Below are 25,838 nucleotides of genomic sequence, written 5' to 3'. Positions count from 1 at the left end.
TGTTTTGAACAAATTCTCACAGCTCCCAAGTCTCAACTGAGGCTCAGAAACCCCTGCTTTGAGTCAGCTGTTCTCATCTGAAGGGCTTTGTACATCCCAGATCTCTGGGATCCACTCCCAGATTTTCCAATTTGGTGGCCTGAGGTCCAAAGTTACCTTACCCCACATTCTGGATCAATGTTAATGTCCTGGCTTTGGGACTCCTACTTGGAGAAGATCAAGTCTGTTCACTGAGGTAGGATTCCTTCAATGTGACAATCACTACAATTCACAGAGGCACAGAGACAAAAAATCTGTGAGTTTCTAAATGGATGCTTCTTCTGAACGATTTTGAAGAGACAAGACTGTGTCTCCTTACTGTTTGGTGTACAGTTCATAATTTTTAGGTCTATAACCTTGGTAGGTCACCTCTGCAAACTGACAAACGGAATTTAAAATTACTATATTTCAGCATAGAGTGTTCAGAGAGAGCTGTACTAGAAAACATGGGAAAGCCAGGGAGGTGGCTCCAGTCCCTGAAGGAACATTATGAACTCAAGAAAATCAAATGGAGGATGTGGGTGTTTTGAAACTCCTGCAACACTAACAGGAGGGGTGTTTTCCAAACAGTTGCTTTGTACACTGGTGAATCTTGTTATTATTTATGGGCAAAATTATGTGCTTCCCCCATAATTTAACAAAATTATAATCCTATTTTATCAATTGTAGGAAATAAATATGAAACAACTCTTGCAATTATACATATAATGAATTTACTGCAAGTTTGAAAACTTCAAACACACTTTTCATATGCATGTTCTTGGTTCAGTAGAGAGAATGATGACAAGCTTGGAAGTAGCCTGGACACATTGTCTTATATGCATAGTAGCCTCTTCCAAATGTGGCCCAGAGGATGAAGTGGAGATTACAAAACACTCCAACCAGGGAGCCAGACCAGGGTGGAGAGCAGACGTTCAGGTAATTGAATTACAAAACTTAGCCTCATATACACAGGCACATACAGGGTTAACCGTACCTGGCAAAGGACTCTGGGGTGGCAAGGAAGCCGGATGGGCACCTCCTGGCAGTGGAATTAGGTGATTGGATCACCAGGTTGTTCTGGTCACCCCACTGGGTCCACTATCTCAATCCAATCACTCAAGAGTTAAGGCAATCACCAAATCAAGAGGTCTCCACCCACCTTGGGCCCATGCCTCCATATGAAGGCCTTCTCTCTTCTCTGATTCAAATGCTCATTACAAAAGTGGACCCAGCCGGTCATCTCCCTGGCCTTCAGAGTCCCCCTCAGACCCTGAAGTCCTCCTGTCCAGCTGGAGTCCCAAGAGGCTGCCACCATGCCCTCCTCCCCACTCAGGGTGGCTGTGGTCTGCATGAGCAATGTCAACAGGAGCATGGAAGCCCACCGCGTCCTCAGCAAGAATGGGTTCCATGTCAGGTCTTTTGGAGCCGGATCCCACGTGAGGCTCCCAGGAGGGGCACGCAACCCACCAGTGCGCTACAACTTCTCCACATCCTATAAGAAGATGCACAGCTACCTCTTCTCTAAAGACCAAAAGCTTTACAAAAGGAATGGAGTCTTACACATCCTGAAAAGAAATGAGAGAATCAAGCCTGGCCCAGAAAGGTTTCAAGAGTGCCCAGATCCCTTTGACATCATCTTCACCTGTGGGCAGAGGGCCTATAACCGGGTGGTGGCCAACCTGTGTGCCAGGGATCAGGAGATGTGGCAGCCTGTGCCGCTCGTCAATGTGGACATAGACAACACCCTGGAGGCAGCCAGCCTTGGAGCCTCGATCATCTGTGAGCTCTGCCAGGGTCTCCAGCAGGCAGATGACACGCAAAGTCGTCTGGCCAAGCTGCTCCAGGCAACAAAGGAGAAAACAAGAAGGAGCTTTCTGCACACGGTCTGCTTCTACTGAGGAAGCATCTTGGCTGGTTTCAGCTCCTTTGTTGGTAAGAACCCGTGCCTGGACTCTTGAGTTGCTGGGTATTTTCTGGGAGAGGCTTCTTCAAAGCCGTTTCTGCTAAAGGCCGTCTCTGTATGATGTGTTGTCAGGTACACCCCACCCAGTGAAGGAGGTGGAGGAGGAGAGCATCACACGGCACGGGGAACATGGAACACCGGTAGACATGCCAACCCTTCCAATGTGGGGAACGATGGTGTGGAACTGGACCTGGAAGGAAGAACTCAGTGCTCACAAGGTTCTGCAAGGAGGTTAATCTCGAGGACTCTCTTTTCTGGATGGACTATCAAGGCTGATCACAGAGCCAGGGACAAGCAATGCATTGAAGGATATTGTGAGAAAAAGGAACAGTGTCTATTTTATTACTAATTTCCTTTTGTCCTTTCCGTGTGGTGTATCGATACAATGGGTTGTTTTTTCTTAAGTGGGATGGGAATAACATTGAGTGGAAATTATATTGAATTTGAAATATTTTTGCTTTTAGATTGTATGTCTTTGATGAATGCCTGCTTTATTAGAAACTCAGGGTAGATCAGGTGTAGTTTTTCGGGGGGAAAATCCAAGCATGATTTGTTTAATCCAATAATGTATTTATGAAATAAAATTATAAATTGGTGTATTCCATGGTCGCATTTATTACTAAAATCCAAGCCCTATCTGTTGAACTATGTACCTTATTTAAATAAAACAAAATGAAATAAATCAAAATAATACTCTTTAAGAAAAGGTATCCTCTATGACTCACTTCCCAGAATATTGGAAATAAAAGTGAAAATAAACAAATGGGACCTAATTAAACTTAAAAGCTTTTGCACAACAAAGGAAACTCTAAGCAAGGTGAAAAGACAGCCTTCAGAATGGGAGAAAATAATAGCAAATGAAGCAACTAATAAACAACTAATCTCAAAAATATACAAACAACTCCTGCAACTCAATTCCAGAAAAATAAATGACCCAATCAAAAATTGGGCCAAAGAACTAAATAGACATTTCTCCAAAGAAGACATACAGATGGCTAACAAACACATGAAAAGATGCTCAACATCACTCCTTATCAGAGAAATGCAAATCAAAACCACTATGAGGTACCATTTCACACCAGTCAGAATGGCTGCGATCCAAAAGTCTACAAGCAATAAATGCTGGAGAGGGTGTGGAGAAAAGGGAACCCTCTTACACTGTTGGTGGGAATGCAAACTAGTACAGCCACTATGGAGAACAGTGTGGAGATTCCTTAAAAAACTGGAAATAGAACTGCCTTATGGCCCAGGAATCCCACTGCTGGGCATACACACTGAGGAAACCAGAATTGAAAGAGACATGTGTACCCCAATGTTCATCGTAGCACTGTTTATAATAGCCAGGACATGGAAGCAACCTAGATGTCCATCAGCAGATGAATGGATAAGAAAGCTGTGGTACATATACACAGTGGAGTATTATGCAGCCATTAAAAAGAATACATTTGAATCAGTTCTAATGAGGTGGATGAAACTGGAGCCTATTATACAGAGTGAAGTAAGCCAGAAAGAAAAACACCAATACAGTATACTAACACATATATATGGAATTTAGAAAGATGGTAACGATAACCCTGTATGCGAGACAGCAAAAGAGACACAGATGTATAGAACAGTCTTTTGGACTCTGTGGGAGAGGGAAAGGGTGGGATGATTTGGGAGAATGGCATTGAAACATGTATAATACCATATATGAAATGAATCACCAGTCCAGCTTCAATGCAGGATACAGATGCTTGGGGCTGGTGCACTGGGACGACACAAAGGGATGGTATGGGGAGGGAGGTGGAAGGGGGGGTTCAGGATGAGGAACATGTGTATGCCTATGGTGGATTCATGTTGATGTATGGCAAAACCAATACAAAATTGTAAAGTAATTAACCTGCAATTAAAATAAATAAATTTTTATAAAAAGAAAAAAGAGAAAAGGTGTCTTCTCATTTGTGCTAGGGGATGGATCTTACCAACTGGGTATCTTGATCTCCTTTTTTTCAAAGCCTATAAATCCCATGTAGAAAAGCATTCTTTTCTCTTGAGAATTTACTTCTTGCTTCAAACATTTGTTGTTTTGTGTTTTGTGTTCCTCTGAAAACAGATCCTCATTGCTCGGCAGTGAAACATTCTTGGTCCTGACCAGAGGTGCCACCAAGTCTTGTGTGACTCACAGGAGAAAATAAAGGAGAGGTAGTTGGGATGGTGAAGTAGTTTACTCACTATCAGAAAGTAAGTGTGGACTTTGTTATCCATGTAGGTGACATGGAGTGCCATGGGTCTGGAGGGATCAGGGAGTACAGGACATCCTGAGGACAGGAGTGCACTGAGAAGTAGGGAGATGGCTCTGCATAGGGGGAGAAGCTGTGGGAGCAGAGGCAGGTGCTGGAGTTGAAAAGACTTGATGAAGAGAAGAGAGAGGGATGGATATAGAAGCACTCTCAATTTCTGTCTTTCCCCACATGTGAGCATGTGCATCTATATCTGAAGAGGGCAGTGGTAGGGAGATGATGGTTTTCTTTCCTGGTAGAGTCAGTGGTATTCAAGATCAGTCTCTCATCTGATGGGGGACAGTCACGGTCAGGAATGGAGAGGGAGTAGGAGTCAGCTGAGATCATCTTTTCCAATGATAGGACCACAAAATTGAAGTAGGGAGATTTAGGAGCCCTTTGAAAGAAAGAGAAATGATTTGTCCAGGTGAACTTATTTTGCCAGAAAATCCACATGCAGAAAAAGCTGTTGGTTGAATTCCTGTCTGTAGGGATATGCAGGAGGCAAATATGAGACAGTGCAACTGGTTCAAAGTGCTGTAGATGTTACACAGGAGCGATTATAGTAATGCCACTTAACATAGTAGGTATCCATGGAAAAATAAAGGGAATGGAAATGGATGAAATCCATGCTGAAGCATAGTTTGTCTAAGAGCTATTAGAGTTGAAAAAAAATAAAAGATTAGAAGGTGGGTGGTTGAAGGTTGGTGAATATCCTGCTTTGGATTTTGATGTAGTGGCAGAGATCTGGGTGGAAGTATGGAAACTGCTGTCACAGGGGACTGTGGAGAAAAAGGCAGCTGGGGAAGAAGTGACAATACCAGATTTTGTTGGTGTTGAATGGGTGATGTGTGCACTTGTAGGGTTTGTTAAGTATTTGGCCTGTATCTATTGATTTTACATCCAAAATTGACAGAATATGGGCTTCCTCAGAGTGGTAAGTCCAGAAAGACAGAAGATAACTTTGAGAAGAGATTGTGTCTACAGGATTGATTTTAAAAAAAAAAGAAAGAAAGAAAGAAAAGAGGTAGTAATCATAAAAAAGATGCTGACATCATTCAAAAGAGAACTGACTCTAAAGGAAATCAATCTTCATATAAATGAAAACATATTCAAGGTTATCTCAAGGTGAAAAAACAGGGACGGTGTCCAATTAAATAGTGCTCAGAATTGGCAGAAAGTGAAAGAAACCCTGCCCTGTAAGGTCTCCTCTATCAGCACTGCAGACATCAGGAAGTCTTATGGAGTGACACAGGAGCACTGCTCTAGCACTAAGAGCTCAACTGTTGGCTGCCACAGTGCTGGCATGCTGAACAAGAACCCCCCATCCCCACCCTGAGTCTGAGAGAGAAATTCAGGAGCACACAAAGCAGATGAGAAGTAGAGGTTTTCCCCACTGTGTGACCCTAGAGCCATCCTATGAAGAGAAAGAACCATGATGAAATTACTTCCTCCTGTAGTATCATGAATGTAGTTTGGACTCTGAGATCTTTCTTCTCTCTCTCTCTCTCTCTCTCTCTCTCTCTCTCTCTCTCTCTCTCTCTCTGCTTTTCCTGGCAGGATGAGTTAGGTCTCAGGCAGTGACTGTTAAAAAACATTTTCACATCATATTTGAGAGCTGACTACCTTTTCAGGTATGCCTGGCCTTTTCTCTAATCTGGCTTTTCTCTTCAGAATATTCAACCTCCCATCTAGAGGTAGTGCTTCTCAGGGACTTCCGAGGTTCAGTCAAGTTTCTGAAATCTCTGTTACTAATCAATTTGCTCCCAATCTTTAGTGCACGTCCCTGCAATCCAATTCAGTGGTCTGGGAGTCCAATTCCCAGGTTAAACAAGCTCCCCTTCAGTTCATGCTGATGCTCTGGGGGTCACACTTTGAGTAGACTTGGGCTGTTTACTGACATAGGACTCTTTGCACTCAGAGAATCACTGCAATGGACAGAACATTCAGTCTGTGGCTCTATGAAGAGATCTCTGCCCTCGTCATTTTGAAGTGACAGCATTAAGTCTCCTTAGTGGTCAATGTCCCGACCCCAAGTTTAATATCTGTACAGTTGCTTCATCAGCTATGCAAATGGAGAAAAGCAATGAAAAGGCTCCTATTTTGAGTATGGAGTGTTCAGACTGAGCTGCTTTTAGAGACAAGATAAGGGAGGAGGATCAGGTCGGTTCACTCCAGAATTCTGATGAATTGAAGAAAAGAGAAAGGAGAAAATGCGGTGTTCTTGCAACTTGTGAAACCCTATCAAATGGCAGTAATATTTTCCAGAGGTTGCTACTGACATCGGTGCATGCTTTTTTGACTGATAGAAAGAACCATGAATGCCTTCCTAGGATTTAGCACAACTGCTCTACTGGAGTATCAACTCTAACATGAAAATTTGGGGAACAACCACTGTGATTCTTTCCATCATTGGATTAGGAGGCTCAGGAATTTCAAAGACCTTTTCCACATGCATGTCTTCAGCTCTTTGGAAGGCTGGTGAGAAGCCAGTGAGTAGTCTAGTTGTTTGGCCTGATACCAATTCTAGCCCCATACACACAGGCACAGATGGAGTTAACTGGAGATGGCAAAATGCTCAGGAAGGGGTGGGGGTTGTGTGGGCACCCACTGAGGTTGGGTGATTGCATCACTGGGATTATTCTGAAAACAGCACTGGGTTCTCTGCTCCCAGCCCACCATTCAAATCCAATCAGTCAAGAGTTAAGCCAATCATCAATCAAGATTTCTCCTCCCACTGAGGACAAGTGCCTCCATATAAACGCCCTCTTTCTTCTTTGACTCTAACACTCCTTGGAAGAGCTGGACCCAGTCGGTCATCCCCTGGCCTTCAGAGTTCCCTCAGCCCCTGAAGTCCAGGCATCTGGCTGGAGTCCCAAGTGGCCGCCACCATGCCCTCGTATCCGCTCAGTGTGGCTGTGGTCTGCATGAGCAACATGAACAGGAGCATGGAGGCCCACCGCATCCTCAGGAGGAAAGGATTCCGAGTCAGGTCCTTCGGAGCTGGATCTCGAGTCAGGCTCCCAGGAAGGGCACGCAACCTCCCCGTGGTTTACAATTTCTCCACCACCTATGAGGAGATGCGCAAGGACCTTGTGCGCAAAGACCGACAACGCTATAACAGCAACGGCATCTTACACATCTTGGGAAGAAACGAGAGAATCAAGCCTCGCCCGGAAAGATTTCAAGAGTGCCGAGATCGCTTTGACGTCATCTTCACCTGTGCGGAGAGTGTCTACGACAGGGTGGTGGAGGAGCTGTGGGTCCGAGAGCAGGAGACCTTCCAGCCTGTGCACGTGATCAACGTGGACATGGCTGACAACTTGGAGGAGGCCACGCTTGGGTCTTTCATCATCTGTGAGCTCTGCGAACGCCTCCAGCAGGCAGACAACCTGGAGGACTCTCTGGTCCAGGTGCTCCTGGCAGCCGAGCGCAAAACTGGCAAGAGCTTTCTGCACACGGTCTGCTTCTACTGAGGATCTTGTCTGCTTTCAGCTCCTCTTGGTAAGCACTTGTGTCTGGACATTGGACTAGGTGGTATTTTCTGTCAGAAGCGGCTTCCAAGGCCTTTCTGCTAAAAGCCATCTACATGACTTTTTCCAGGTACACTCCAGCCTGGGAAGGAAGTGGAGAAGGAAATCTCTTTCTGCCAAAGTAACATGAACGCCCTGGAGGCATCAAACCTTTCCATGGTGGGGGACGATGGTATGGATTCTTGACCTGGAAGGAACACTTCCGGTCTCACAGGGCTCTTCGAGGAAGTTAACCTAGAGGACTCCATTATCCACATCAAGAGACCAAGGTTTACAATGGACCAGTGATGCGTTGAAGGACACTCAGGGAAGAAGAACAAACAAACCCCACACCATTTCCATTCCATCATTGGTTTTTACTTCATCATTTTAATACAGTTTCCTTTTGTCGTTTTGGTATCATGCATCAGTATAAATGAATTTTTCTTTTTAGTGAGATATGATTATATTTAATGTTTGAACTTTAAAAATCTAATTTTAGATTGTATATATTTTGGTAAATGCAAGTTTCATAGAAACTCAGGCATTGATTGCTAAAATGTTAGCACAATCTGTTCAATTCAATATTAATGAAATGAAATGAAAGCTTCTAGTTTATAGAAAATGGATCTCCTAATTTTTGGTAGGGGTTGGATCTTGCAAAAGGAACACCTTGGTTTCTTACTGTTCAAGCTGAATGAATTCCACAGAGTAAAGCACTCTTTCCTCAAGCGGATTTTCTTCATGCATAAAAGTTTCATTGATTATTGAACTCCTCTAAACGTGGATTCTATGTGTAGGGAAGTGAATCATCTTGGGTCTGACCAGCAATGACACCTAGGCATGTGTAACTTACAGCAGAAATTAAAGGAAGGGGGAGTTGGCCTGGTTGAATGAGGTATCTTGCTATGTCAGAAGATTGATGTGGACTTTATTTACAGAGCAAAGGCAGGATGGAGCAAGGGTGTACCTGGAGGCATGGGATGAGCTAGTAGAGGATTTCCCGAGGAGTGTGGATTGAGCAGTAAAGTGGATGTTCTGGACAGGGGGACAAGCTGTGGGATCCTAGGAAGATGGTGGAGTTGAAGGATGGAACATGCTGAAGAGGAGAGAGAGAGAGAGGGAAGAATTTAGAAGCAATGTCAATTTTCTGTCTTTCCACACTGGTGACAGGGTGTACTTATCCACATGGGGCAGTGCTGGCAGTAGGGAGGTGAGGGTTTCTTTCTGGGTAGATTCAATGAGCTTCAAGGTCAGTCTTTCATCTGATGTTGAGGTAAGTAGGGCAGGAATGGGAAAGGGATCCGATAGTGTGTTGAGATGATCATCTCCAATGATGGGAACACAAAATGGAAATAGGGAATGTTGGGGACCTTTTATGAGAGAGAGAAATGATCTGTCCAGGAGATCTTACTTTTGTCAGAACATTCACTGGAAGGAATTAAGAAAGTATTTTTGGTTGATTTCCTGTCTGTAGGGGTATGGAGGAGGCAAATATGATAAAGCATGTAAAAGTGCGGCTGGTGTTCCAAAGGAGTGACTCCAGTGAGGAAACTCAACATAGAAAGTGTCCATGGAAAAGTTAAAGGGAATGGGACTGGATGAAATGGATGGTGGGACATGGTTTGTCTAAGAGTCCTTAGAGCTGAAAAAATAACAAAGATTTGAGGGTTGACAGTTGAAGGTTGATGAGTGTCCTGCTTCAGGTTTAGATGTACTGCAGAGATCTGGATGGATCTTGGGAAGTTGCTGTCTTGGGGGAAGGTGTAGACAAAAGCAGTTGGACAAATGTAACAACACTGAATATCTTTGATATTGAATGGGTGATCTTTGTGCTGGTTGGGTTTGCTATGAATGGGACCTGTTCTAGTGACTTCACATAAAGAATTGTCAGGAGAATAGGAACCCTCTCATGCCAACATGACATGCCAACCCTTCCAATGTGGGGAACGATGGTGTGGAACTGGACCTGGAAGGAAGGACTCAGTGTTCACAGGGTTCTGCAAGGAGGTTAATCTCGAGGACTCTCTTCTGGATGGACAATCAAAGCTGATCACAGAGCCCAGGACAAGCAATGCATTGAAGGATATTCTGAGAAAAAGGAACAGTTTCTATTTTATTGATCTATATGGATACTGATTTCTTTTTGTCCTTTTGGCATGGTGTCGATACGACGGGTTGTTTTTTCTTAAGTGGGATGGGAATACATTGAATCGAAATTATATTGAATTGGAAATATTTTTGCTTTTAGAGTGTTTGTTTTTGATGAATGCCTACTTTATTAGAAACTCAGGGTAGATCATGTGTGGCTTTTTTAGGGGAAAATCCAAGCATGATTTGTTTAATCAAATAGCTTATTTATGAAAGAAAATTAGAAATCGCTGTAACCCGTGGTTGCATTTATTACTAAAATCGAAGCCCTATCTGTTGAACTATGTAGCTCATTTAAATAAACAAAATGACATAAATCAAAATAAAACTCTTTAATTTAAGAAAAGGTGTCTTCTCATTTGTGGTAGGGGATGGATCTTACCAACTGGGTATCTTGATCTCCTTTTTTTTAAAGCCTATAAATCCCATGTAGAAAAGCATTCTTTTCTCTTGAGAATTTACTTCTCACTTCAAACATTCGTTGTTTTTTTGTTTTGTGCTCCTCCGAAAATGGATCTGCATTGCTCGGCAGTGAAACATTCTTGGTTCTGACCAGCTGTGCCACCAAGTCCTATGTGACTTCCAGGAGAAAACAAAGGAGAGGTAGCTGGTATGGTGAAGTAGTTTACTCACTATCAGAAAGTAAGTGTGGACTTTTTTATCTGTGTAGGTGGCATGGAGTTCCATGGGTCTGGAGGGATCAGGGAGTACAGGACATTCTGAGGACAGGAGTGCACTGAGGAGTAGGGAGGTGGCTCTGCATAGGGGGAGAAGCTGTGGGAGCAGAGGGAGGTATTTGAGTTGAAAAGACAAGACTTGATGAAGAGAAGAGAGAGGGATGGATATAGAAGCACTCTCAATTTCTGTCTTTCCCCACATGTGAGCAGGTGCATCTATATCTGAAGAGGGCAGTGGTAGGGAGATGACGGTTTTCTTTCCTGGTAGAGTCAGTGGTATTCAAGATCAGTCTCTCATCTGAGGGTGGACAGTCACGGTCAGGAATGGAGAAGGAGTAGGAGTCAGCTGAGATCATCTTTTCCAATGATGGGACCACAAAATTGAAGTAGGGAGATTTAGGAGCCCTTTGAAAGAAAGAGAAATGATTTGTCCAGGTGAACTTATTTTGCCAGAAAATCCACATGCAGAAAAAGCTGTTGGTTGAATTCCTGTCTGTGGGGATATGCAGGAGTCAAATATGAGAGAGTGCAACTGGTTCAAAAACTGTAGATGTTACACAGAAGTGACTACAGTAATGCCTCTTAACATAGTAAGTATCCATGGAAAAATAAGGGGAACGGAACTGGATGAAATGGATGCTGAAGCATAGTTTGTCTAAGAGCTATTAGAGTTGAAAAAGAGAAACAAAAGATTGGAAGGTGGGTGGTTGAAGGTTGGTGAATATCCTGCTTTGGATTTTGATGTAGTGGCAGAGATCTGGGTGGAAGTATGGAAGCTGCTCTCGCAGGGAGTGTGCAGAAAAAGGTAGTTGGGGAAGAAGTGATAATGCCAAATATTGTTGGTGTTGAATGGGTGATGTGTGCACTTGTAGGGTTTGTTAAGTATTTGACCTGTATCTATTGATTTTACATCCAGAATTGACAGAATATGGGCTTCCCCAGAGTGGTAAGTCCAGAAAGTCAGAAGATAACTTTGAGGAGAAGAGATTTTGTCTACAGGATTGATTTTTTAAAAAAAAGAAAGAAAAGAGGTAGTAATCATTAAAAAAGATGTTGACATCATTCAAAAGAGAACTGACTCTAAAGGAAATCAATCTTCATATAAATGAAAACATATTCAAGGTTATCTCAAGGTGAAAAACAGGGATGGTGTCCAGTTAAATAGGGCTCAGATTTGGCAGAAAGTGAAGGAAACCCTGCCCTGTAAGGTCTCCTCTACCAGCACTGCAGACAGAGCACTGCTCTAGCACTAAGAGCTCAACTGTTGGCTGCCACAGTGCTGGCATGCTGAACAAGAACCCCCCATCCCCACCCTGAGTCTGAGAGAGAAATTCAGGAGCACACAAAGCAGATGAGAAGTAGAGGTTTTCCCCACTGTGTGACCCTAGAGCCATCCTATGAAGAGAAAGGACCATGATGAAATAACTTCCTCCTGTAGTATCATGATTGTAGTTTGGGCTCAGAGATCTTTCTTCTCTCTCTCTCTCTCTCTCTCAGGTCTCAGGCAGTGACTATTAAAAAACATTGTCACATCATATTTGAGAGCTGACTACCTTTTCAGGTGTGCCTGGCCTTTTCTCTAATCTGGCTTTTCTCTTCAGAATATTCAACCTCCCATCTAGAGGCAGTGCTTCTCAGCGACTTCCGAGGTCCAGTCAAGTTTCTGAAATCCCTGCTATTAGTCAACTTGCTCTAAATCTTAAGTGCACATGCCTGAAATCCAATTCAGTGGTCTGGGAGTCCAATTCCAGGTTAAACAAGCTCCCCTTCAGTTCATGCTGATGCTCTGGGGGTCACACTTTGAGTAGACTTGGGCTGTTTACTGACATAGGACTCTTTGCACTCGGAGAATCACTGCAACGGACTGAACACTCAGTCTGTGGCTCTAGGAAGACAGCATTAAGTCTCCTTAGTGGTCAATGTCCCAACCTCAAGTTTAATATCTGTACGGTTGTTTCACCAGCTATGCAAATGGAAAAAAGCAATGAAAAGGCTTCTATTTTGAGTATGGAGTGTTCAGACTGAGCTGCTTTTGGAGACACGATAAGGGAGGAGGATCTGTTCAGTTCACTCCAGAATTCTGAAGAATTGAAGAAAAGAGAAAGGGAAAAAAATGTGGTGTTCTTCCAACTTGTGAAACCCTATCAAATGGCAGTCATATTTTCCAGAGGTTGCTTTTGACACTGGTGCATGCTTTTCTTGAATGATAAGAAGAGCCATGAATGCCTTCCTAGGATTTAGCACACTGCTCTCAGTTCAGTTCAGTCGCTCAGTCATGTCTGACTCTTTGTGACCCCATGAATTACAGCACCCCAGTCCTCCCTGTCCATCACCATTTCCCAGAGTTCACTCAAACTTATGTCCATCAAAGGCTTTGGCATAGTCAATAAAGCAGAAGTATATGTTTTTCTGGAACTCTCTTGCTTTTTCTATGATCCAGCACATGTTGGCAATTTGATTCCTGGTTCCTCTGCCTTTTCTAAAACCGGCTTGAACATCTGAAAGTTCACAGTTCACAACTGCTCTGCTGGAGTATGAACTCTAAAATGAAAATCCGGGGAACAACCCCTGTCATTCTTTGTCATTCTTTGCATCATTGTATTAGAAGGCTCAGGAATCTCAAAGACCTTTTCCACATGCATGTCTTCAGCTCTTTGGAAGGCTGGTGAGAAGCCAGTGAGTGTCTAGTTGTTTTGCCTGATACCAATTCTAGCCCCATACACACAGGCACAGATAGGGTTAACTGGAGATGGCAAAATGCTCAGGAGGGGGGTGGGGGTTAGGTGGGCACATAGTGGCATTGAGGTTGGGTGATTGCATCACTGGGATTGTTCAGAAAACAGCACTGGGTTCTCTGCTCCCAGCCCACCATTCAAATCCAATCAGTCAAGAGTTAAGCCAATCATCAATCAAGATTTCTCCTCCCACTGAGGACAAGTGCCTCCATATAAACGCCCTCTTTCTTCTTTGACTCTAACACTCCTTGGAAGAACTGGACCCAGTCGGTCATCCCCTGGCCTTCAGAGTTCCCTCAGCCCCTGAAGTCCAGGCGTCTGGCTGGAGTCCCAAGTGGCGCCACCATGCCCTCGTATCCGCTCAGTGTGGCTGTGGTCTGCATGAGCAACATGAACAGGAGCATGGAGGCCCACCGCATCCTCAGGAGGAAAGGATTCCAAGTCAGGTCCTTCGGAGCTGGGTCTCGAGTCACACTCCCAGGAGCTGCACGCAACCTCCCCGTGGTTTACGATTTCTCCACCACCTATGAGGAGATGCGCAAGGACCTTGTGCGCAAAGACCGACAACGCTATAATAGCAACGGCATCTTACACACCTTGGGAAGAAACGAGAGAATCAAGCCTCGCCCGGAAAGATTTCAAGAGTGCCGAGATCGCTTTGACGTCATCTTCACCTGTGAGGAGAGCGTCTACGACAGGGTGGTGGAGGAGCTGTGGGTCCGAGAGCAGGAGACCTTCCAGCCTGTGCACGTGATCAACGTGGACATGGCCGACAACTTGGAGGAGGCCACGCTTGGGTCTTTCATCATCTGTGAGCTCTGCGAACGCCTCCAGCAGGCAGACAACCTGGAGGAATCTCTGGTCCAGGTGCTCCTGGCAGCCGAGCGCAAAACTGGCAAGAGCTTTCTGCACACGGTCTGCTTCTACTGAGGATCTTGTCTGCTTGCCGCTCCTCTTGGTAAGTACTTGTGTCTGGACATTGGGCTAGGTGGTTATTTTCTGTCAGAAGCGGCTTCCAAGGCCTTTCTGCTAAAAGCCATCTACATGACTTTTTCCAGGTACACTCCAGCCTGGGAAGGAAGTGGAGAAGGAAATCTCTTTCTGCCAAAGTAACATGAACGCCCTGGAGGCATCCAAACCCTTCCATGGTGGGGGTTGATGGTATGGATTCTTGACTTGGAAGGAACACTTCAGGGCTCACAGGGCTCTGCGAGGAAGTTAACCTAGAGGACTCCATTATCCACATCAAGAGACCAAGGTTTACAATGGACCAGTGATGCGTTGAAGGACACTCAGGGAAGAAGAACAAACAAACCCCACACCATTTCCATTCCATCATTTCTTTTACTTCATCATTTTAATACAATTTCCTTTTGTCGTTTTGGTATCATGCATCAGTATAAATGAATTTTTCTTTTTAGTGAGATATGATTATATTTAATGTTTGAACTTTAGAAATCTATTTTTAGACTGTATGTATTTTGGCAACTGCTACTTTCATAGAAACTCAGGTTTGATAATAGTAGGCATTGATTGCTAAATGTGAGCATGATCTGTTCAATTCAATATTCATGAAATGAAATAAAAGCTTCTAGTTTATAGAAAATGGATCTCCTAATTTTTGGTAGGGGTTAGATCTTACAACAGGAACACCTTGGTTTCTTACTGTTCAAGCTGAATGAATTCCACAAGGTAAATCGCTCTTACCTCAAGAGGATTTTCTTCATGCATAAAAAGTTCATTGAGAGGGTGGGAAGATTTGGGAGAATGACACTGAAACATGTAAAATATCATGTATGAAACTAGATGCCAGTCCAGGTTCGATGCACGATACTGGATGCTTGGGGCTAGTGCACTGGGACGACCCAGAGGGATGGTATGGGGAGGGAGGAGGGAGGAGGGTTCAGGATGGGGAACACATGTATACCTGTGGTGGATTCATTTTGATATTTGGCAAAACTAATACAATTATGTAAAGTTTAAAAATAAAATAAAATTTAAAAAAAAAAGTTCATTGAGGTTCAGTAGAGGAGTATTCAGATCAGATTAGATCAGATCAGTCACTCAGTCCTGTCTGACTCTTTGCGACCCCATGAATCGCAGCACGCCAGGACTCCCTGTCCATCACCAACTCCCGGAGTTCACTCAGACTCACGTCTATCAAGTCAGTGATGCTATCCAGCCATCTCATCCTCTGTTGTCCCCTTCTCCTCCTGCCCCCAATCCCTCCTAGCATCAGAGTCTTTTCCAATGAGTCAACTCTTCACATGAGGTGGCCAAAGTACTGGAGTTTCAGCTTTAGCATCATTGAACTCCTCTAAATGTGGATTCTCACACGATGGTAAAGTGATGCTCAAAATACTCCAAGCCAGGCTTCAGCAATACGTAAACTGTGAACTTCCAAATGTTCAAGCTGGTTTTAGAAGAGGCAAAGGAACCAGAGATCAAATTGCAAACATCTGCTGGATCATGGAAAAAGCAAGAGAGTTCCTGAAAAGCATCTATTTCTGCTTAATTGACTATGCCAAAGCCTTTGACTGTATGCATCACAATAAACTGTGGAAAATTCTGAAAGAGCTGGGAATACCAGACCACCTGACCTGCCTCTTGAGAAACCAATATGCAGGTCAGGAAGCAACAGTTAGAACTGGACATGAAACAACAGACTGGTTCCAAATAGGAAAAGGAGTATGTCAAGGCTGTATATTATCACCCTGCTTAGTAACTTCTATGCAGAGTACATCATGAGAAACTCTGGGCTGGAAGAAGCACAAGCTGGAATGAAGATTGCCTGGAGAAATATCAATAACCTCAGATATGCAGATGACACCACCCTTATGGCAGAAAGTGAAGAGGAACTAAAAAGCATCTTGATGGAAGTGAAAGTGGAAAGTGAAAAAGTTGGCTTAAAGCTCAACATTCAGAAAACGAAGATCATGGCATCTGGTCCCATCACTTTATGGGAAACAGATGGCGAAACAGAATAAACAGTGTCAAACTTTATTTTGGGGGGCTCCAAAATCACTGCGGATGGTGATTGCAGCCATGAAATCAAAAGACGCTTACTCCTTGGAAGGAAAGTTATGACCAACCTAGATAGCATATTGAAAAGCAGAGACATTACTTTGCCAACAAAGGTCGGTCTAGTCAAGGCTATGGTTTTTCCAGTGGTCATGTATGGATGTGAGAATTGGACTGTGAAGAAGGCTGAGAGCGGAAGACTTGCTTTTGTTTTTTTTGTTGTTTTTTTTTTTTTCTAATTTTATTTTATTTTTAAACTTTACATAATTGTATTAGTTTTGCCAAATATCAAAATGAATCCACCACAGGTATACATGTGTTCCCCATCCTGAACCCTCCTCCCTCCTCCCTCCCCATATCATCCCTCTGGGTCGTCCCAGTGCACTAGCCCCAAGCATCCAGTATCGTGCATCGAACCCGGACTGGCAACTCGTTTCTTACATGATATTTTACATGTTTCAATGCCATTCTCCCAAATCTTCCCACCCTCTCCCTCTCCCACAGAGTCCATAAGACTGTTCTATACATCAGTGTCTCTTTTGCTGTCTCGTACACCGGGTTATTGTTACCATCTTTCTAAATTCCATATATATGCGTTAGTATACTGTACTTATGTTTTTCCTTCTGGCTTACTTCACTCTGTATAATAGGCTCCAGTTTCATCCACCTCATTAGAACTGATTCAAATGTATTCTTTTTAATGGCTGAGTAATACTCCATTGTGTATATGTACCACTGCTTTCTTATCCATTCATCTGCTGATGGACATCTAGGTTGCTTCCATGTCCTGGCTATTAGAAACAGTGCTGCGATGAACATTGGGGTACACGTGTCTCTTTCCCTTCTGGTTTCCTCAGTGTGTATGCCCAGCAGTGGGATTGCTGGATCATAAGGCAGTTCTATTTCCAGTTTTTTAAGGAATCTCCACACTGTTCTCCATAGTGGCTGTACTAGTTTGCATTCCCACCAACAGTGTAAGAGGGTTCCCTTTTCTCCACACCCTCTCCAGCATCTATTATTTGTAGACTTTTGGATCGCAGCCATTCTGACTGGTGTGAAATGGTACCTCATAGTGGTTTTGATTTGCATTTCTCTGATAATGAGTGATGTTGAGTATCTTTTCATGTGTTTGTTAGCCATCTGTATGTCTTCTTTGGAGAAATGTCTATTTAGTTCTTTGGCCCATTTTTTGATTGGGTCGTTTATTTTTCTGGAGTTGAGCTGTAGGAGTTGCTTGTATATTTTTGAGATTAGTTGTTTGTCGGTTGCTTCATTTGCTATTATTTTCTCCCATTCTGAAGGCTGTCTTTTCACCTTGCTAATAGTTTCCTTTGATGTGCAGAAATTTTTAAGGTTAATTAGGTACCATTTGTTTATTTTTGCTTTTATTTCCAATATTCTGGGAGGTGGGTCATAGAGGATCCTGCTGTGATGTATGTCGGAGAGTGTTTTGCCTATGTTCTCCTCTAGGAGTTTTATAGTTTCTGGTCTTACGTTTAGATCTTTAATCCATTTTGAGTTTATTTTTGTGTATGGTGTTAGAAAGTGGTCTAGTTTCATTCTTTTACAAGTGGTTGACCAGCTTTCCCAGCACCATTTGTGCAATGTCAATTTTCTGTCTTTCCACACCGGTGACTGGGTGCAGTTATCTACATGGGGCAGTGTTGGCGGTAGGGAGGTGAGGGTTTCTTTCTGGGTAGATTCAATGAGCTTCAAGGTCAGTCTTTCATCTAATGTTGAGGCAGTCAGGGCAGGAATGGGAAAGGGATCCGATAGTGTGTTGAGATGATCATCTCCAATGATGGGAACACAAAATGGAAATAGAGAATGTTGGGGACCTTTTATGAGAGAGAGAAATGATCTGTCCAGGAGATCTTACTTTTGTCAGAACATTCACTGGAAGGAATTGAGAAAATATTTTTGGTTGATTTCCTGTCTGTAGGGGTATGGAGGAGGCAAATATGATAAAGCATGTAAAAGTGTAGCTGGTGTTCTGAAGGAGTGACTCCAGTGATGAAACTCAACATAGAAAGTGTCCATGGAAAAGTTAAAGGGAATGGGACTGGATGAAATGCATGGTGGGACATGGCTTGTCTAAGAGTCCTTGGAGCTGCAAAAATAACAAAGATTTGAGGGTTGACAGTTGAAGGTTGATGAGTGTCCTGCTTCAGATTTAGATGTACTGCAGAGATCTGGATAGATCTTGGGAAGTTGCTGTCTTGGGGGAGGGTGTAGACAAAAGCAGTTGGGCAAATGTAACAACACTGAATATCTTTGGTATTGTATGAGTGATCTTTGTGCTGGTTGGGTTTGCTATGAATGGGACCTGTTCTAGTGACTTCACATAAAGAATTGTCAAGAGAATAGGAACCCTCTCATTGACATATGGACAACGACCCCGAAGATGCCATCCTTGGGTCTTATCATCTGTGAGCTCTGCGAATGCCTCCAGCAGGTAGACCACCTGGAAGACCCTCTGGTTGAGGTGCTCCTGGCAGCCCAGTGGAAAACAGGCAAGAGCTTTCTACACACGGTCTGCTTCTACTGAAGATCTTATCTGGCTTCAGCTTCTTAGTCAGTAAGAACCTGCGCCTGGACATTGGGCTAGGCGGTATTTGCTGTGCAAGGATCTCATAGCCCTTTTCGCTAAAAGCCATCCTTATGATTTTTTTTCAGGTGCACCCCACCCAAGCATGGAAATGCAGGGGGAAAGCATTATATGGATAATAGAACTTGAGTCACTGGGAGCCATCAAAAACCTTCCAATGTGAGGGATGATGGTGTGGGGACTTGACTTGGAGGGAACAGTTCAGTGTTCACATGGCTCTGCAAGGAAGTGAACCTGAATGACTCTGCTTTTCAGATCAACTAATGAAGGCTTATAATGGAATGGTGGACGTGTTTTGTTCAGTATAATCAGGAAAGAAACTTGTTTATTTCATCATTTTAAAACAATATCCTTTTTTCTCTTTTGTAGTTTTATATAACTATATAAATTTTTATTGAGATGTCATTCTGGTGAATTGTTTTACTTAGAAATATATTTATATTTAGATTGTATGTATTTTACTAATGCCAATCTTAAGAGAAACAGCGTAGATTATGGGCAGCATTTACTAAAATCCCGGCATGATTTTTTCAATTAAATAGCTCATGACATTAGGTAAAGTAAATTGAAACCCTCTGAATTATAGAAAAAGTGTCGTCTTGTTTGTGGTAGTGCAGGGATCTTACAAAGTGAGCCCTCTGGTTTCTTATTGTTCAATCCATGTGAATTCCATGGAGAAAAAGCTTTGTTTCCTAAGAAGTTCTTTCTTCATGCTGGTTGAGTTCCTATCAGTTTGGGCGAGGGATGTCAAAAATGACAGACGAGTAAAATGCTGCAGGTACTGCAATGGAGAGATAACAGTGATTAATTACAACATATAAAGTGTATATAAAATAGAAAACCAATAAGGACCTTTTCTGGGCTTCCCAGGTTGTGCTAGTGGTAAAGAACCCAGTTGCCAATGCAGGAGACATAAGAGATTCAGGTTTGATCCTTGGCTCGGGAAGATCCCCGGAAGCGGGCATGGCAACCCACTCCAGTATTCTTGCCTGGAAAATCCCATGGACAGAGGAGCCTAGTGGGCTACAGTCCATGGGGTTGCAAAGAGTCCAATATTACTGAGCAACAGAGCATGCACGTGCTCAAGGACCTTGTCTATAGCACAAGGAACTCCTCCACTCTGTCGTGACCTGTATAGATACATATGGATAAAAAAGGTTGAAAAGAGGGGATATGTATGAGTGTGTGTATATCTGATTCACTTTATTGCACAGTAGAAACTAAAATAACATTCTAAATCAACTATAGACCAAAAAATATTTTTTTCAATTTACTTAAAAACATACAATGTGTCTGTGAATAAATTAAAACAAATGGGATAGGAAATAAAGTAGATTGTGGAACGTGATTTGTCTAAGTCACCATAACGGTCATAAAAATATAAAAATGTTTGGGGAGTTAGAACTTTAAGGTTGGTGAATTTAGTGTTTCACATTTTGATCTAGTGGTAGATTTCTTGTGGAACTATAGAAGCTGGTGTCTCTTGTAGAGTTAGAAAAATGCAGATGAGGAAGTTGTCAAAACCCTGAACACTGTGGGCATTGAGTGGGTGAACTTTTGGTTGCTGGAGTTTCTGTGAATGAGAACAGAAGGTGAGTAAAAGTTTGCTGGGAGGCTGCTTGGGCTCATGTTTCCTCCTGAAACCCGCAGCACCTGGGGCTTCCTTGTGTGGAGAGTTGGCGACAGATTAGAGAGGGTGATGGGAACACAGAGATCATTTATGTGGAGCGGTGGATGTTACCTACAGAATTTGGCCAGGACTATGAACTTCTGGCTGGATAAGGGCATAGCAACCCACTCCACTGTTCTTGCCTGGAGAATTCTATGGACAGAGGAGCCTGGCAAGCTACAGTTCATGGTGTCCCACAGAGTCAAACGTGACTGAAGTGACGTAGCATGCACGCACTCATGAATTGCCGGCAGCATTCCAAAGGTATTTTCCAGACTTCCTCAAGGTGATTGCAGTCCCAGGATGCTGAGTCCTGATCTTTGTCAATGGATGGTCCTTTTACCAGCCTCTAAGGATGCTCCTCACAATGGCAAGGTCTTTTAAGCTTCAGATCCATGAAAACCAGCCACAGTTCGGACCAGAGTGCCGGTACATTCTCTGTGGAACTTCTGGCACTCCATTAAAAAAAAAAACAAACCCAGAGTTGGGGGGCTGGGACTAGAATAGGTGCTGTTAAATACAGTGAGACAATCATTTCCAGGTGGTATTAACACCACTGGTGTTGGTGGTTTTGCTAAAGGAAGGGGAAATTTGTCATTTTTAATGATAACTAACAATAATATGTTTCTAAGTGTGAGGAATGGAAAAATAAAGAATTAGATGTGCTACTGGGCATACAGTGGTTTTTTCTTGACTAGACAAATATAATTCCAGTTAAGACACAGAGGCAAATGAAATATTCAGACGGTTGTTGTAGGTGAAATGGCAGCATTTGAATGCAAATTGTTGAAAGACATGAATGTACATGTAATTAGATATGTTAAGTATGCCAGTGATAGCTTTGGGACTCTTTGATGGGGCACATGGACATGGCTGTGGGTATGTCAGAGCAAGCTGTATTTCTTGATCTGGATGATATTGGACTTTATAGTCCAAGAGCCAACAGCCTAACAATATATGTGTCAGTAGCTTCATTCATAATTAATTTATTTAAAATCCTTCATTTCAGTTGTTTCTTGATTTATATCCCCCTCTGACTGTTGTTCCTGCTTCACTTCACTCTAAATCCACAAGGCAGAGGATATAATACTTCTACATTATTCCACTGGCCAAAGAAAGACATGAGGCGTTCACAGGTACAAGGGAGTGGGGAACAGACTGCACCTCATGGAGGACGAATTGGCTTGTGTGGACAGTGGAGGGGTTGGGTAGGGAAGGATTATTGGTATTCATCTGTGCAGATAGTCAGCCTTATTGGAAACACTATCCGACTGAAAATGTCTGAAAGCTTGACAATATAGTCTGAAGGCATCATGTGAGGACTAAGTTACTCTCAAATATTGTTGGGAGGAATGAAAAATAGTATAGCCTGTACAAAGGGAATCTTTCCACATAAGACAAAACTACAAATGCATTACCCCTGGACCAAGGTGCCCCCACTTGCAAAAATAGACCCTAGATCTTTCAACAGAGTTATCCAACTGGAGAAGAGAGAGAAAATACAGAAAAATAGAGAGACCTTTTTTAAAATATATACTTTTTAATTGGAAGATAATTGGTTACAATGTTTTATTGGTTTCTATCATACAATGTGAATCAGCCATAACTATACCTATATCCTTTCCCTCTTAAGTCTCCCTCCCACCTCCTCCGTGTTCCACTCCTCTAGGTTATCACAGAGCACCACGCTGACCTCCCTGTGTTATACAGCACATTCCAATAGCTATCTATTTTACAAATGGTGGTGCATATATGTCAATGCTACTCTCTCAATTTGTCCTACCTTCTCCTTCTCCTGGGCTTTTCTGGTTGCTCAATGGTAAAGAATCCACCTGCAATGCAGGAGACACAGGACACCACTATGCATCTTGTTGTGGTTCTTTCATTACATCTTTAGTTGTGGAGATGCTTTTCTGCTGTTCTTAGGGTCATTTTCATTGATAGCTGTTCTGTAAATGGTTGCAATTCGGGATTGCCCATGGAAGTAGGTGAGCTTAGGGTCTTCCGACTCTTGCCACATTGGCTACACCTCTACATATATCAGTGTGTTTTTTACATATGCTTGCTCAGTGTACTCTTACATGTTTGTACTGTATTTGCTCTCGTGTTGAATACTTTCTTCCAAACAGTTGATAATATAAATAAAATGAAAGAATTAGTAAACATTTGCTATGTTTAATGTTTTGAAAGGATAAAGATTTACTGATACATACGCTCATTATTTATGGTCACATTATGTTAATGGTGAATACATATGAATTTTAAGATATATATGAATTTTATAATTGTCTAAAAAGCAAAAGTATGATGAAAGCTACAACATGGGGGCAAATGGCAGGAAAATGTCTGAATGAGAGGAATAAAACAAGTGTAGCCATTCAAAGCATAGAATACCCTAGTAAATAAGAGTTTAACAATTACCCAGGAAAGGTCACTGTTTCCAGGGCATTACATTCTAACCTCCAGCCTAGGAGTAGGGAGGTGAACTAATCTATTTATGAATTCTATGTATAAGAAAGTGAACTAAGACCCCAAAGGCACTGATATCTAATAAGTTATTAAAGACGTTGCAAGAAACATTTACAAACCCATCCCTGATAAAATTGCTCTATGACAACAAGACACAGAGTTATTTGATTACTATTTCCACTGTATCCTTCCACGTCTTGATACAAAAACTAACCTAAAGCATGATGAGCATTATTGAGGAAAGCACAAAGGTAGTTTCCATTATTATAGTCATATCTGCTTTGGAAACGGTAAATGAACTACCAGCTCCCGAATCTGCTTGGTCTTAATCCCGTAAACCATGGGATTTAATGTAGGTGGAATGAGAATATAGACATTGGCCAGAAGAATGTAAATATGGAATGGAATGTGGTATCCAAACCACTGAGTGAGAACTGAGAAGATCCCAGGTCCATAAAAGAGGATGATGACACAGATATGGGAGCCACACATGTTGAGAGCTTTGTGAGGAGCATCTTGGGAAAGGATGTGGAGGACAGCACGGAGAATAGGCATGTATGAAACAAAGATTAGCATAACATCTAAGACCAAGGTCGACATTAGGACAAAACATCAAACCATATGTTCTATGTTAAAGTCACTCAGATGTGTTCAACTCTTCGCGACCCCATGGACTATACAGTCCATGGAATTCTCCAGGCCAGAATACTGGAGTGGATAGCCATTTCCTTCTCCAGTGTTTTGTTGGATATCGTTACAGGAAATTTTTGCCAGGACAATGTTTACAAGCAGTGTTTGGGAGGATGTTACTTTTATAAAAAGTCAGTCTTTTCAGAAGAATTATTACAGTAAAACTGTACAATAACTTCTTAGGAAGATGGATATATGAATTTTCCCTATCAGTGTATGTGTAAGAACAGTGGTGTATCACAGGGGGTAGTGCATGGCAGTGTAGGGGTCAAATGCCATCACCAGCAAGATCCCAGACTTGTAAATGAAAGTGGAAGTGAGGAAGAACACCTGACAAATGCACCGATCCAGGGAGAGCTCTCCAGCATGGAACCAGAGGATCACCAAGGCCTGAGGGACTCTGCACGCAGAGAGGACAAGGTCTGCTCCAGACAGCATGCAGAGGAAGAGGAACATGGGTTCATGGAGGCTGTGCTCGGTGAGGATAATGAAGAGGAACAGGCTGTTTCCAAGCAAGGCAGTGGCATAGGAAATAACAAAGGGGATGGAAATCCACATGTAGTGGTCTTCAAAGCTAGGGATGCCCAGCAAGCAGAAGACTGTGTGGCTAGCACCAGTGTGGTTTAAGGTCCTCATATTTGGGAAGTTCTTCCAGAATCTCATGCCTATTCATGGAGACAGAGGAAAACCCAAAATATATGCAAACTTTTCTTTTGTATTGTCACTTGATTTTGGTTCCTACTTCATCCCATTCCATTCTGATGATGTCAGGAATTTTGGATATATATATAAATAAAGATAAGTAAGGTATGACTTGCTATCTGAATGAAGCCTTAATTTCAGGAACAAGATAGACCCATAAAGCAGTAGAGAAAATTAAATGAGTATGGTAATGATTAACATCTTGTTGTCCAAAATTAAGCCAATACACAAACAAAATGGAAAGAATAATTTACTCTGTATTTGTGTTGGTTTTAGGAATGAGTTATTTTTAAATGTACCTTTGAAAACACTTTTGTGACTATGGGTAGGGAATCAGGGGAGGAGCAGAACAAAGGCTTTCCCTGAGCAGGTAGCTATGTCCTATTGTTTTGACTACTGAATAAAGAGTAGGATAGTATAACATGAGTTTTGAAAGGGTTTTTGAAACCTCATCAATATTTAATGTGTCCCTTGTCAATTTCTTTCTAGGCAACAGTGATAAAATTCTGGTAAAGACCTAAAACACTTGTGCACCATGTATCCAGGCCAGCTGAAGGCTGAGGAGTTCATAATATAGTCCTGTTACCTATTGTACTACATAAGAAAGAGGGGTTGTGAGGTCACATGGAAGGAGGAGCAGTGGGCCCAAATTCTAAGAGCTCTTGGAGAGGAAGAAAGAAGGTTCAATTGTTACAGTTTCTAGAAGAAACACACATGGTTTAGTGGACAGAGGTCTCTTTCCCCCATGAATCAATATCCAAAATTGCTATTTGTAAAAAGAGTGTTTTTATACTATGAAGGCCAAACTCAAGGGCTTACGCTTTCCATGCCCTCTCTCACTATGACTGAAGTTGATTCCCATGTCCATCTGCATTCTCAAGAGAGGAGCTTGGTGCAAAACTCAGGGAGTTGCAAATTCAGGAATCCATGAAATAATGAAGTATATTGATCAACAACTTTCAAGATCTGCATGTTTTTTAATATTTTATTTTATTTTATTTTTTATTTTATTTAACTTGACAATATTGTATTGGTTTTGCCATATATCAAAATGAATCTGCCACAGGTATACATGTGTTCCCCATCCTGAACCCTCCTCCCTCCTCCCTCCCTGTACCATCCCTCTGGGTCGTCCCAGTGCACCAGCCCCAAGCATCCAGTATCGTGCATCGAACCTGGACTGGCGGCTCATTTCATATATGATATTATACATATTTCAATGCCATTCTTCCAAATCATCCCACCCTCTCCCTCTCCCACAGAGTCCAAAAGACTGTTCTATACATCCGTGTCTCTTTTGCTGTCTCATATACAGGCTTATCGGTACCATGTTTCTAAATTCCATATATATGCGTTAAT

General features: G+C 42.5%; 4 pseudogenes; 3 read left to right on the top strand and 1 right to left on the bottom strand.

Moving 5' to 3' along the window:
• Positions 1-1,334: 1,334 nt before the first annotated feature.
• On the top strand, positions 1,335-1,919 carry LOC113904736 (annotated as a pseudogene).
• A 5,217-nt stretch (positions 1,920-7,136) lies between these two features.
• On the top strand, positions 7,137-7,721 carry LOC113904735 (annotated as a pseudogene).
• A 5,944-nt stretch (positions 7,722-13,665) lies between these two features.
• Positions 13,666-14,250, top strand: LOC113904734 (annotated as a pseudogene).
• A 9,107-nt stretch (positions 14,251-23,357) lies between these two features.
• LOC113904899 lies at positions 23,358-24,413 on the bottom strand (annotated as a pseudogene).
• Between the last annotated feature and the right edge of the window lie 1,425 nt (positions 24,414-25,838).

This window comes from Bos indicus x Bos taurus, chromosome 15, assembly GCF_003369695.1.
Source record: "Bos indicus x Bos taurus breed Angus x Brahman F1 hybrid chromosome 15, Bos_hybrid_MaternalHap_v2.0, whole genome shotgun sequence".
Taxonomy (NCBI): domain Eukaryota; kingdom Metazoa; phylum Chordata; class Mammalia; order Artiodactyla; family Bovidae; genus Bos; species Bos indicus x Bos taurus.
This window is presented reverse-complemented; position numbering and strand designations above follow the sequence as displayed.